The sequence below is a fragment of the Myiozetetes cayanensis genome, unplaced genomic scaffold, assembly GCF_022539395.1.
Source record: "Myiozetetes cayanensis isolate MyiCay16 unplaced genomic scaffold, myiCay2020 scf14, whole genome shotgun sequence".
In the NCBI taxonomy this organism is placed as follows: domain Eukaryota; kingdom Metazoa; phylum Chordata; class Aves; order Passeriformes; family Tyrannidae; genus Myiozetetes; species Myiozetetes cayanensis.
Window position 1 is genome coordinate 718852 of NW_026087048.1, and position 13897 is coordinate 732748.

The 13897-nt window shown below is 45.0% G+C and overlaps 1 protein-coding gene across 5 annotated transcripts in view; it reads right to left on the reverse strand.

Annotated features, from left to right (window-relative positions):
• The window catches only part of OTUD7A (OTU deubiquitinase 7A), a 108730-nt gene extending 103287 nt beyond the window's left edge, over positions 1-5443 (reverse strand). For 4 of the 5 annotated variants that reach the window (XM_050309881.1, XM_050309883.1, XM_050309879.1 and 1 more), the window contains exon 1: positions 5256-5408. The gene's annotated coding sequence lies outside the window, so the exon portion shown is untranslated. The other variant, XM_050309882.1, reaches the window with a different exon arrangement.
• Positions 5444-13897: the final 8454 nt, after the last annotated feature.

Consider the following 13897-nt stretch of genomic DNA (forward strand, 5'->3'; position numbering starts at 1 on the left):
CTCAGGAGGTGGGAAGAGCTAAGCCAGTACAGATATTACTGCTCCATGATCTTCTTTTGGCCTTCTTGGACTCCTGATTTGTGCAGTTCAAGACAGGCAAACCCCTCTACAAAGTCAGGCTCCCCAATTCAGGTTCTGTCATTACTTGCTGTGTCTGTGTAGACTCTGGCTGTGGGACAGTCACAGCCTTGCTTTGCTGGAGTGCTTTTGAAGGAAATTATACTTACTGCACTATTTAGAAAGTAATCAGAGTGGAAGAGAGGAAAGTGACTTAACAACAAACACCAATGCTGTAAGAAAGGTCTCTGCTCCAGTGCCCTCGAGACCAGAAGTTGTCCATGCATTTAATGTTTTGGCAGCACCAATACAATAACCTCAGCCTGGCCTGCTGTGTAATGTGGAGCAAAGGAATTTGTTCCAGATCTTTTTCAACAGGAATAGAACGTCAGCAGAGTTTCATTCCTGCTAAGGTGCTGAAACATAAAAGATAGAAAAATAGAGAAGAATTTTTTCATTCAGATTTGCTAATAGGCAGTGATTATTTCCCCAGTTTCTATGGCACTATCACCATGGCAGCGTGCCATTTTAATCAAAGGCATTGGAACACATTTCTGATACCAGCCCAGTATTCCATCTCCTGGCCACACACAGCAGAACCCACTGTGTGAGCTTCCCTACGGCACAGGCCATAATGCCAGCAGACATCAGCATTAGAAATGGGGTATTTCAAGTATCTGATTAAAGAACAAGTTTTCAGTGTTCCTTACTCTAATTCTGAAAACAACAGTGGAAATATAACCATTGTGACCAAAGTGAGAATCAAAATTCTTTCACAGCTTGCTCAGTTTCTAAATGGGTTTTGCCCCTTCTTTGATCAACTACTCAATGCAAATGATTACTCAGCAGATCCTGAGAGAGTGTGCAAGTCAAAAAAAAAATCACTGTGAAGAACTGAGTATCTGCAAAACCCTTGACAGGTAAAAACAGCCACTTTACCCTTTGGACAAAAAAACCCATACTTTGTTCTCCACACAGGCCACACTGAAGCATCACATACAAGACTGAAATCATGATCAGAGAGCACCATAACTCAGGGTTCTGAACAGTGACATTTTCGACATACAAGGGGAAGCATTCCAATTTTACTACATGTACCACAAAATGTTTGCAGATATGCTCATTCTGAAAAAAAAACCAAAACCCTGTGAGTATTGAAAAATATTTCCAGCAATAGCAATCCTTCATGTCTTCTATAAAATACATTTTCCAACCAAATTCATAGTCAGTTTATTTTAAATAGTTGAGATACTCTAAAATAATATATGAATTTAAAAACCCTTTTAATAAAAGCTAATAAGCAGGTTGAACAATTTCTCTATTTCAAACCTAAACCTTTTCCAAAGGTCCGTCCAAGAGATTAAATAAATACAGATAATGTCAATAATATTCTGCAGTAAAACACAACTGACTAAAAATCACTGGTAAAACAGTATCCTAAAGCAGATAGCACTGACCTTAAGTGGAAGAACAACAAGAAACTTAAGTAAAGCAAGAAAGAGACTTGAAATAGATCACAACCAGCTTTCTCTTTTTAAACTACTCAAAAGCTGAAATACTCAGAAATTAGCACAGAAGCAGTTACGTTGGGAAACAGCACGAAAACAGAACTGTAACTCAAGTCTTTCGTATCTTCAGGACCTCCATACTTGTTAGATCTTGGGTCAGTAGCTGGGGAAGGACAACTAAAGGAGTCTAGAAAATATCTGACAGTGAAACAGTTGTACTGTTATGTTTAGGTGTATACACTAACCTGCATTCAAAAGAAAACCCATCAGACACTCCCAAGGATTTGAGGACAGTTCTGCCACCCTATCTGGGGACACCTGAGTTCTCAGCTTTGTGCCATGCTTTGTCACAGGAAATCAATGACACAGGAAGATGCAATCTAACACCTGTACAACATCTTTATCACATCTCAACCGGTGAACTTCTCCTCTTGCATAGGACTACACTGCTGAATTTTCAGACCTTCTAAGCAGTCAGGTTTATATCTGCCAGCTTTTTCATTAGGGCAACCTGCTTCATTTGCTCAGAGGATCCACATATCCTTTAGCTCCATGCTTTTGCCTAAACAGCTCTGAATGCATTTGCACGCCTGTGCCGTGCATATCAATGACAAATGAACCAGCAGAATACAAAATCTTCAAAACCAACAACAACAAAGCCTTTTCTGCTTTCAGTCCTCAATTTAATAACAGTTGCACTTGATATTTTAAGCTTCCCATCTGCTTAATTAAAAGTTTATGTTTAATTTTTGCTTAATATGAATCCCAAGATATCCTATGAAATTCAAGTCAAAAGGAGATTCAGATTTCATTATGTTTTTTGAATGCAGAATGTATTAAACAGAAGGAGACTTCATTAAACACTGCAAGATGTGAGGTCTAGATTGTCTGGACACAAACATTCTGCCAGTTCCCTTAGTCCTTTCCTTCTCTCCACTCCCACCCTCTCTCCCATACATAACTATGTGGGAATGCCTTGCCACTGTTCTCCTCCTGTCCAGACCATGGTTACTATGTCTAAAGGCAAGAATAAGCTAAATAACAATATGTGACAGGCAGGTGATATACACATTTTTAAAGCTCATATGTGTCTATGCAGTATATAACAGATTTAATTAAAAAAGCCATTTCTTCCCTGAAATAACACAGATATGACACCAGTAAACTCATACAAAACTCTAAGTGACCCAAAACCACCACAGGGATTATATTCAAAACATAAAGTTTTAATTTAAATTAGATATTCTATATACAGTACTCTGGCTGATTAAACCATAGAATCTCTAATGTTTTCACCAGTAACATAAAGGGCAGCTATGGCAACAATTAGCACAATGGCTGCATTGGCAGCATCAGAGTCAGTGTTCACAGCCTGCATGTACTCAGCTCTATAAAATTCCTCACCTGGAGTCCCCTTCACCCAGTGCCCTTTTTGCTGAGTGTGCCAATGTGGCAGTGAGGGAGATGTCCTGGGGACAAGGAAAGCTGCAGAGGGAGGCTCACCAGGGAAGGGCCAAGTACCTTCCTACCTGCTCATCCCACGCTTACTCGGAGTCTGCAACACCCAGCCACCACCACCACCACTATACAAATTTGTACTGATGAACCAAGACTAAAATCTTCTCGAATCCATCTGCAGAAAAATAGCTTTTTCAAAAATAGATACACTACGATTAAGCAAACAATCAGTTCTTTTTGCCCTGTACGTACACCAAAAGGAGTCTGTCAGACCTGATCCCTGCCCAGCCTCATTCTCCTAGCTGCTGTTGTACTGCACATGAATTAAGCTGGCCCAAAGATGACTGAGTTTCTTGTACGAGTGCAGCCACAAAACCGTAGTATCACAAGAGAAGAGGATCACAAAGCGTCATTTCTCCCCTGTCACACGGTGATTACGGCTGTGTGGGCACGCACAGCCCACACCGGTGCTGAGCTCCACACCACCCTCAGTGCTACAGCCCAGGCAAACGCTCACAGGCTCAGAATAGAAAGCTTCCCAGAGGATGGCAGGCACTGACATTCATCTATATTCCAGATTCAAGTGGGAAAAGCCCAGCCTGCCCCTGTGTGAGCACCACAGTCACACCGGGAAAAACCTGGCCTCCATCCATAGAAAGGAGACCATTTAGTCAATTCACACCAACAGCAGAAAAGGGAGCCAGATCCAGCCCCAACAGCTAACACACTCCTATTTTAATAACAGATTGTAAATAACAACACTTTTCCTACCAACAGCAGTTTCAATTCCAGAAGCTTAATATACTTTACTTTAAATCTGTGCCATAGCAACCTTTATTAAAGTCAATGTCATCTGTAAGGACTGAGTTAAATTAAAATGTGGGCCAAATTTTTCAGGCATTGGTTTCCTTTGGATACAGAGCTCAGAACACTGACGGTGTGTCACCCCAGATGTGATATGAGTTGTACATGTTTGTGTCCAGCAACATATTTTAAACCAGTCCATTCCAAAACACTTGCCCTGATCATCAGTTTCAAGTATTTGTCTGAGACTCTGAAGGTCAAATGAGAAGTGTGCAAGGTTTCTTTCTGCTCACGTTAAATTTATATCTATATGCTAGAAATTGCAGCACCATTCAGGCCCAGGAGAGAAGCCTGGAGGTTATTACAATATGCCAGCGTTAGGTCATAGCTGGTCAGTTCAGAGGCGCAACCAAGGGACAGCAGAAGAGGCCCTTCCCTCCTGCTGCCGGAGCTGTGTGTGCCCAGTAACCACCCCTGTGTGTGCGTGACACTGCCCAGCGATGGGGAACTCACTGTGACACAACTACACCAAAAGTAGTCAACAATTTACCCTTTTATTGTCAGCACTGGCTCACAGGGGGCTCTGCATCTTTATGTCAGATAGGTACTAAACAAGCTTAGAACAGACGTGTTCCTACAACCTCCAGGGTAAGCGTAGGGGTAGGGAGCTTTTTAAATTTAGATTATGTAAGGTCGTGTGCCTCACTGCATTATGTTTTCTATGCACATTATATCTCACTGCACCCCGTGAACTTCAAACGATCGTTAATCACACAGATCCAGACCGATACTCTTTTGCAGCTCTTTCAGAAAGAGAACAAATATTATATGCACATCTAATAGTTACTGGAACGAGGTCAATCCCCCGAATGCCCGGACACGGTCCAAGAAACACAGAAGAACATCCCACCTGCCCAAATCGGCCTCTTGCCCGAGCAGCCCCGAAGCACCCGGCCAGGCACAGGCTCCTTGAGCAGGAGAACGCCGCAAAGGCAGGAGCGAAGCTCCGGCGAGAGTCTGCAATGCAGAAACCCTTCCCGGAGCTCATCAATGAGCTGGGGGAGACGGGGCGGGGGCAGAGCCGGCGGAGCTCCCGCATCCCCGGCCCGCAAACCCGAGCACGGGGCGGGAGGCGTTTGGGAACGCCCGGCTCTGCCCTCCCCGGCTCGACCGAGGGCTTTGCCCCAAGGCGGGCGCTCCCGCAGCCGGGCAGCCCCGGGCAAGGGCACGGCCGGGCCCACCTGTGCCACCTGCCCAGGGGACACGGCCGGCCCCACCTGTGCCACCTGCCCAGGGGACACGGCCGGCCCCACCTGTGCCACCTGCCCAGGGGACACGGCCCGGGCCCACCTGTGCCACCTGCCCAGGGGACACGGCCCGGCCCCCGGCGCGGCCCCGCGGGCGAGGCGGAGGGAGAACAGCCCTTACCTGCTCCCGCCGCTCCTCCCGCAAGCCCTGGCTACCCGAGCTCCATCTTCCTGCGGCCGGAGGGGAAGGGGGAGCCAGCCCGGCGCTGCCGCCCCCCGTGCGCGCTGTGGCCCGGCCCGCGCCCGCCCTGCAGAGGCACCGGCACACGGAAAGCGACACCCACCTCCCGCCGCCTCCTTCCCATGAAGTCACCGGCCGCAGGGCCGGCCCTCCCTCGCTGCCCGCAGCGCCCGGAGCCGCGTTCTGCTCCGCCCCGCTCCGCCCCGCCGACCCCCGGGCCGCGCCCGCCGCCAGCGAGGGAATGGAGCCGGCCGGGAGGGGATGGAGCCGGCCGGGAGGGGATGGAGCCGGCCGGGAGGGGATGGAGCCGGCCGGGAGGGGATGGAGCCGGCAGCGAGGGGATGGAGCCGGCCGGGAGGGGATGGAGCCGGCCGGGAGGGGATGGAGCCGGCAGCGAGGAGATGGAGCCGGCAGGGAGGGGATGGAGCCGGCAGCGAGGGGATGGAGCCGGCAGCGAGGGGACGGAGCCGGCCGGGAGGGGACGGAGCCGGCCGGGGTGCGCTCCCGGACAGCCCCGCAGCGCTCCCCCGGCCCAGGATGGACCAGCGGGAGATGGGGAGCGCTTCTCCTCTGTATCCATCCATCATCGTTCTGGAAAGGACCCATTGCAAGAGGGGTCTGTTATTCCTAAGTTACTGCTTTTCACGTGCCTCCTAGCTGGACATTTCATTTTACCTGTCCGAGAGAGGTCAGTAAAGTCTATTTTGGGCTACAGTAACTTCTCAAATAACCTGGTTCCAGCTACTTCAGTACAAGCCCAGGTGTTTTCCATCTCGCCCAGGTGTTTTCTATCTCGCCCCATTAAAACCACCTCCCCCCCATCAAAGCAGTCTTTGACTTCCAGTCTTCCAATAATACTGGAGTTGAAAAGGAAATGGATTAAGGAATACACCTCTAGAACTGAGTATTCCCCTTTTCCAACTACTATGACAAAAATAGAAACATCCAAGACCAAGAACTGAGCAAAATATGTGAACAGGAGGAAAAAAAACCCCACAGGTGCAGGAGTACCTGTTCAAGAAAGACCTTCCTTATCTGGAAATACCAAGAATTCTCCCCTGAATTCAGCTTACTACAGATGACACCCTACCAGTGACAAATACAGCAACACCAAATCCTTAAGGAAACATTGAATGTTAACAAAACACAACACATTCTGCACCAACACATCTGGAGAAGTACCTCTGGTGACATGTGAAGGCAGGTGTGCAGATATGCATTGTCACATCATAAGCAAGGGAGGGTTGATGGTTAGGGAAGAAAAGAAGGTCACTTACTTACATTCTAGTTCTCTGATAGAACCCCAACATCAGTTTAGAATATTGTTGAAACCCCAAAAAGAATCTCATCTCACCTTTGCAAAATATTTCCTTTTACAGCTAATGTGGAGGGCAGAAAAGAAAACATTTGAAAATGTTTTCAACTGCTCCACATAAACCCTTTTGCTGTAAATGCACTGAGCTATTAGCTTTTGGCAAACCATGACAGGCAAAACACAAAGCATTTTTTTCTAATACTGTTCTAGGCCTGAATAAAATGAACTCTCGTTGTTTGCCTCTCCCATCTGCTATTCTCCTTACAGAAGTTCTTTATGCTCAGGACTGAGGATTACTTAGACAAGCAGTGTTCTCTGCCCAGCTCTCAGGTTACTCCCAAAAGCAAAAGAGCCACGAGCAGAACAGTTGCTTGGTTTCTCCTGCAGAGTCCAGCATTCTTTAAGTGTAGCAAAGGAAAATAAACTGTGAAATGTATGGATACCACACTCAAAAAAACCCCATAATTACAAAAAGAGACACTTTTATCTTTTCCTTGATGCAACGGTGTGTACAGATTGTCCCACAGGTGATTCCCAGACCGGGAGAGTTCTGTAGAAGACAGAACAGTTTGGTAGAGTTTGGCTGAAAGCTCCAGTCCATGGGATCAGCAGGGACAGGCTGTCCTTTGAGGTCTGAAGTTCCCTCATTCTTCATCTTTTATTTTTTGGCTACCAGCTAAACTTTCTTTTACGCCACCATTACGGGAAAACAAACATGTTTCTAACAGTCCAAGTCCCAGAGAAGTGTGAAAATGCAGACATGCTGGATCTAGGTGAAGCATTTGCATACTTTGGGGACATGAGTTCTGCCTCCACACAAGTGGCAGTATCTCCAAACACAGCAGCCCAAACAGATTCAAGAACCAAAATTCTTCAGCCCAAAGAGGTGCAACAAATACTGCAGTCTCTCATCTTAATGATACTTTGATGGCAGCTCTATAGCACCTGGAAGAGTTTTTAATGAAAAATGTGCTCTTATTATTCTATTTTAACATACAATATCCACAAATAGCTGTAGATGTAAATGAAAGCTTAAAATAAACAAATAAAACCACACACACAGAGGCCAGCTGAAAAGGCAAGAAGGACCTTCTCAAGTTATGAACACCTCAGAATACTGAACCTGAACTAGAAAGGAGGAGAGAGAACTATTTTTTAACTGGTTTTGAGTAATTGTAGCTAATAGTATTTAAACTTAGGGTTCCTGTGAGTTGCTGCTTCCCCTCCTTATGTTTATACAGGTCAAATCATCAGGATTTTTGCTGCTGAATCCTGCCCTGTTTAAAGCACATGCACTGCAGGCCAAGACAAACAGGGGCACCTGTGAGACTGGGACCCAGAAGAGGTTAGCTGTTTCCTAATTGACTTGATTCTTAAAGATCCTATTATTATTAAATGACATTGAAACTCGCAGCATTTCTTGCCAGCCAAATGCTCATATTACTTGTTAACTCTGGAAATATCTGCTCTGGAAAAATGAACACATTTTTCTGTCAGGTCAGCTGGGAAGTTTATTTCTCCCGTCATTACATCAGATTACTATTTTACAGTTACAGACAGACTGTTATCAGCCTTCAGAGACTTCAAAAATAATACAATATGGTTCCTGACACTCCCAAGCAGACTGACAAATGCCACCCACACAAACAGCAACACGTTTTTTTAGGCAGCACGCAAAAAGACTTGTTGTACAGATGTTTGGGAGTTAATTCTGCAGTAAAACCTGGCACAGAACAGAATCACTGTGGCATGACACTCCTGCACTGAAACTTGGAGCAAATCTGCAGTGCCCTTGTGGCTTTAGTGGAGAGAAAGAGCATCACTTCCAATCTGCCTCGGGATATCTGCCCTGGGACACTTCCCCAGGACATGACTGCAGCTCCACTAACAACGTGCTCATGGTCTGGGCATGGCACTCCAGAACACTGCAGAGGTGCACCCTGCTGAGGAAAGCCTACACCTCCCAGTGCTACCAATACCTGCACATGCCTCTACATCTCTGTTTACAGAGCTGTGACCAAGAACAACACGTCCCACTTCTGAATAACCCTCCTGGCACGTAGAGAGGCTCTAGAAGACAAAGGGGACGTGAAATTCCAATTTAAAATTTTTTTATTTCGTATTTTTAAATCAAGTTGAATGGCTGAAAAGTCAGCACTATGTGCATAAGGAACACAGTAAGCATTCCTGGTTTATAAATCATCAGGGTTCAGTTTTGGTTTGTGACAGTGGCCATACTTTTGGTTGATATTTCAGGAGTAAACAGGTTTTTCAAAATGCCGTGGCAAAACTTCCAATGAACAGAAAGAAGTCTTTCAGTACAAAATTTAGAACTTGTGCAAGAAGATAACTGCCTGTGTGCACAGATAGAGAGCACTTGGAACAGTCGGTTCTGGATAGGGACAATAATCTGCTAATGAGGGTCATCTCAGCTTTCTTTAATAGAGAACTACCCTTGAATTACCATACTACTGTGAGGGCTGGGACTTGTTCAGGTACCAGATACACAAAGAGCAGGGACAGAATGCCTGCCTGCATCCCTGGCTCCTGCTGAATTCCAAGCCCCTGATACATTTTCTGCATCCATGCAAAGGTACAACAATACTGTTCCAAAAACCATAGAATCAACTGGCAGACTTGTGACAAGTGATTTGAAAAGAAACCAACTATGACTTTGGATAAGTAAAAGCTTTGACAAAAGCATAAGAATTAAAAGTGACAGATATATTCTGCTCAGTTCGCAGGAGCCTTGCAAAGGGCAAACAAAACACGGTCTTTCAGAGGTGCTGGTAAAGTCAAATATTTTACTACTGAAAGGTAAATTTTCTTCTGGATTATTGTGTTCAGCCTGAAATGCCACCTAAGAGCAAAAGCTGAAGAGACTTAGAAAGATGTAAAGGGAGGACAGACTTCTAGGTGAAGGGACACTACAAGATACACAGTTAATACAACAACACTTGTGGCCTTCTATTGTAATCCTCAGTGTGGAAATCCAAAGGAACATGTTATTAAAAGGAACCCCAGGGACTGAGATTACAATACTTCCCTCGCCCTTTCAATGGATAAACTGCTCCTGGAACTCAAATTGTCACCTGAGAGCAAGAGACCAGAACAACCAGACAGGTCTGGAATCCTCAGTATTGCCTAATGGCAGCAGGTACCCAATTCTCGCCAAAATGAAAATTACTACAGAATATTTTCATCTATTGGCTCATAAGAGAAGTTATTTTACTCTCCCATAAAAGAAATCTGAACTGTTAGAAGTATGAACTAACATCTTCTAACAGTATGAACTGTTAGAAGACTAATGGGTATTCCTGCCAAGAAAGTTTCCTTCTCCCATTGTGCCAGCACACCAAAGTGAAGTGTCTAATAAAAGGTGCTGCCTTCTCTATGATACAGCTTCAAACAGGCAAGTTTTCATTGCTAAGAAATCTTTAAGGGTCTCCATCAGCCTTTAGTCATAAAAGCTATACATTTTGATCAATCTTTAGTTGTTTTAGTTAAGATTAAGATACTCAGTTTTTATTCAGGGCAAGTTACAAATCCAAAAACTTTAGTGGTAAAACTAGTTATAAAATATGCAGGGTTGTTGATACTTAAATTTGGTCCAGTAGGTTGATTAAGCATCCAGCAGCTTGTGATCAAAAACCGATTAATGTCAAAGTTGCTCCTGGGGGGGAATAAAAATTAAATTGCCAAAGCAGCCAAGAGCAACAAAGAGCTACTGTTGTTTTTATCAAAGTGTGAATGCTCTAAGCTCAGTGACAGTGAATTCCTTGGCAAGTTGAGCTTTCCCTGGATATGGCTGGACTTGGTTAAATCGTCCATATCTAATGAGGAAGCATTTTCAAACTGAGGACACTGTCCCTGTTCTCCATTCACCTGCTGTCCTGCTCCACATCCAGCCGTGCCCACAACAGGGACACCTGTCCTCCAGCAGAAGGCAGAGCTGAAGGACGGTGGGACTCAGGGTTTTCTTCTGGTTCCCTCACCTTTTGCCCCTTCAAAGATTGTAGAAAACAATGAATCAACACAGTTTATTTCCTGAATTAAAAACAAAGTGTCTCTGGTTTTCCTTCTTTGTTCCCTTTGATCGTCACCATGAGCTGAAATACCCTGACAACCAGAAATGAGCACTACAGAGAGTCTGGGGAAGGTTGTTACCTCTCTGCTGCCCAGAGAGGAAGGGGCAACAGAACGACCCTTTGGCAATGCACAACCTGATGTTTTGGGTGGTTTAGCTTCTCTTTTGGTCCAGTTATAGGCTATTGGAAAGGGTCCCAACCCAAGTTCCTGCTCAGCTCTTTCCCCAGTATAGAACAGAAAATAAAAATCATCACTCTCCTGTTGCTCCCAGACATTTAAAGAAATAAAATTAAACATTTACAAACAAAAAACTTAGTACTAAGAGGCAGTTAATAGACCAGTACTTAGCTGATGACAGCTCCTTGATTACCAATCTGTTTACCCTCTGGCTCAGCACGGGGTTATTACTCACCCCTGGGGAGGAAAGGAAGATTTTTATGGACAGAAACAGCAAGCAGGAATTTTTTTATATCAAAGGAGGCAAACCTGTTTCTCAAAAAAACCCTGCCATGCATCTCAAAACACAAAAGGGCAGGGTGCTTTCTAAGGCCAGTCATTACTGCAGGCTGAAAAATGAATGACTCATGTATCCAGTTTGCTGGCTGAGTTCAGAGACTGCCCTGTAAGTGGGAAAATCCTTAGTCTTCAGTGCTGCTCTTACATTTCTCAGTTCTTTATCGTTTCCCCTCCAGCAGGAACAGGCTATATGCTAACTAAAAGCAAGCCCAGAACACACTGAAGCTGAAGATCCTACAGCATTGGCCACATCCCCTGTGTCAGGCCAGTTCCCCCCTGTCCAACAGCACCAAATCCAGTAGAACTCAGCCCACGTGTACAGACCATGAAAAGTGGGCAGCTTCTGCCAACAGAACTTACTGGAAGCATTACCTAGACAAAAACCTCAGGAAAAAAATTCCAGCTTTGGCTGAGAGTACAGAAGACCTAATTAAATAGTTGCTTTTTTTTTTTGCCTTCTCTCCAGGTAAAGAGCTGATAGGTCCCATCAGAGGATTTGCTGATAGAAAGAATGTTTAATGCTAACACCATGGAACTCATCTACTTTGCTCTTACACATAGTGCAGACATTCTTAACTAAGAGCACCAGAGGGTCTGTGAATCTGAGATAAGATTTTATCCTCTAAAGCCTCTGAAGAAGTGACTTTTCAAGAGTTACCCCCTTTATGCAGCTGATTTTCAGTTGTGGCTTCTTCAGTGTGGAGGGAGCACAGGGTACACTGTATGGCCAGGGTTTACCTCAGGACACTTGGCTGTGACTCATCACAGTAATTCTGGGACACTTGTGAGCAAACAAGCACTCCCTGGGCACAGGGGTGGGTGCCACAGGTCACTCCAGGAGTTCATGCCAGGAGGGATCCCTGGGCACAGGTCACTCCAGGAGTTCATGCCAGGAGGGATCCCTGGGCACAGGTCACTCCAGGAGTTCATGCCAGGAGGAAAAGCTGCCAGGCAGCAGTTTCGGGGTTTGCAGTGGAAGGAATTTGCTGGGCACGTGGTCAGTAGCCAGATGCTTCTGGGGACTCTGCTCTCAAAGCCTGCCCTGCACAGGCACACCTGGTATGTGTGATACTCCCAAATGTGCCACAGCCCAGGCTCCAGCACACTGGAAATCTACACCAACGCACCAAGCCTTCACACTGCACCGCTCAAATTCCTGGGAGAAACACAGGATGCATTCAGGGTATTTGAAAATCATAAAGACAAAGGAAAAGGTAGAGGGACAGCAACATATCCAAGTTCTCTCCTGCTGCACTTCAGACTGCATCTGATCATCCCACAGCAGCTTCCTGTGCCAAAACCAAAAACCAATATTCATCTCTCTGCTGATGGCAGAGAAGCAAAGCAAGTAACCCGTGGAGGAAAACAAATTAAAAAGAGATACAAAGAAAAACTATTTTCATAGAAGATGGCATTTAAAGATTTAAATTTAATTAGATTTAAAATTGCTCTAAGACAGGGTAGGACCTTACAGACACGAGTGGCAGTCACAAATGTGACCATGTGCAGGGGCAATGACACGTGGGCAGGTCTGACACTGTCCATGGTGAAGTCAGTGGAAAAGCCTCATACAGCACAAGATTATGTTCTCAAATTAATGGGATTCTTGTCCATACAAAATTCAGACATCTTCATTTATTACAGAAAGCATACTTTGTCCCTCTACAGAATTTAATGAAAATGCTTCTTGCATCACTCAAGAGTGTTTTCTGTATGAGAGACCTCTGGACTTACACTGCTGTAATAGATGGCACTTGCATGGACAGTAACTGGACATGAATTCTTTGTGATGATTTCAGTCTGTTGACATTTGTTAAGACTGACTTCACATAAAATAAAAGTTTCTTTGGGCAAATATGTTTTTGCCATCAACTAGAGTTCTTCCACATAACTGCAGCCAAAACTTGCAAGCACAAAAATTTTATAATTAAGCCAGATACACACATGTAGAACAGACAGTGACAGCACTGCCTGTTTTGAGTTTGGATTTGGGTTTTTTCCCCCCTCGGTTATCACACAAGGATGTTACTTCTGACATACATCTACAGCAATGCACAGCTGTGATCAGCTCTGCCCCTGGACACACATTCTGGACAACAGTTGTGAGACTTGAAAGCTTCCCAGAGGCAAGAGGGAAAAGAGAATTCCAGAGATCTAGGCTGCTGACTCATTAAAATTGCTTCTCCATAACCCTGGATTCTGCAGCTGAATATCCTCAAAGCAATCTTGGGTAGCACAAGTCTTTCCCCAACAATATTAAATTCTACAACCCAAAATAACACAAGGCTTACCCAGTTTGCTATGTCATTATCTGTGGTGGATGCAGTCCACAGTGCTGTATTTCATGCAGTGTGATTGTTTGCATCACCTCCAGACTATCCTGGAAGTGAGTCACTCCATTATTCTCTTTAGTCCACAGCAAAACACAATGAGAATCATTTTCACCAAGTTTAAATAGAGAGGAATTACTATCAGCAAACACTAAACATTTCACATTACAAATATATTGTTTTGCTCCTGCTTTCTCACATGTGCCAACACTTCCACCTCCCACTAGAGCAGCCTGCTGGATATCCTGCTGCCTGGATGCAAACCACACGACAAACTTGAGCTTTACCACCATTAACAGCATTTAGTTCTGAGGGGTTGCAGCTCTGAGCCC